Here is a 942-nt window from a genome sequence, read left to right as displayed (position 1 = left end):
GGAAGTCACAGTTCGATTCCTAGTCAGGGCACATGCCTTAGAAGGCAGCTAATCAATGCTTTTCTCTCATCACTGATGTTTCTATTTCTCTCTCCCGCCCCCTTCCTCTCTCTGAAATCAATAAAACATAGTTGAACCTTTTTCCGCCATCTTGGACCCTGTGGAGGCCTGCTGGGAACAGGACTTTTCTGATGACAAATATGTGTGGAAGGCTGTGGTCCAAGGACATTTTTACTGGATGTAAGCGGGGTCTCCGGAACCAGAGGGAGCACACAGCTCTTCTTAAAACTGAAGGTGTTTATTATGCCTGAGATGAAACAGAATTCTATCTAGGCAAGAGGTGTGCTTATGTGTACAAAGAGCAACACAGTGACTCCTGGTGGCAAACCAAACAAAACCAGAGTCATGTGGGGAAAGGTAACTCATGCTCATGGAAACAGTGGCATGGTTCGTGCTAAATTCTGAAGCAACCTTCCTGCTAAGGCCATTGGATACAGAATCCATGTAATGCTGTACCCCTCAAGGATTTAAACTTATTGAAAATAAATTAAATGGATTTGTTTTCCTTTGTTTTTGTAAAAAGAAAAACATATTTGGAAAAGAAAAAAGACCACACCTTAAGCTATATAGCTTTGTAATTCAGATAAAAATCTCTTGGGAAATCAATCATCAAAATAATAAAATTTAGCATATTTTTTAACATAATCAACAAAGAAGAAATGCTGATAAAAAATGTAAACAACTATTTTATACCATGACAACTTAATTTAAAATTATGTATTTTCTCTTTCAAGTTGCATTTAAACTGCCAAAAGATTTTTAAGAATCACAATTTCTTATTAAATGCTCATCCTCAAGTAATGTTCAGGGGAAGAAAAAGAATCTAATGCAATTTTAGCTGCAATTGTTGCATTAAATACAATTGTTTGAGCTATGAATGAA

General features: G+C 36.4%; 1 pseudogene; it reads left to right on the top strand.

The window, feature by feature from the left end:
- Window positions 1-200: 200 nt before the first annotated feature.
- Window positions 201-570, top strand: LOC103294543 (60S ribosomal protein L35a-like; annotated as a pseudogene).
- The last annotated feature ends 372 nt before the right edge of the window (window positions 571-942 follow it).

This window comes from Eptesicus fuscus, chromosome 10 (assembly GCF_027574615.1).
Source record: "Eptesicus fuscus isolate TK198812 chromosome 10, DD_ASM_mEF_20220401, whole genome shotgun sequence".
NCBI classification, from domain to species: Eukaryota; Metazoa; Chordata; class Mammalia; order Chiroptera; family Vespertilionidae; genus Eptesicus; species Eptesicus fuscus.
The sequence above is the reverse complement of the archived record's forward strand: the minus strand, read 5'-3'. Positions and strand labels throughout refer to the sequence as shown.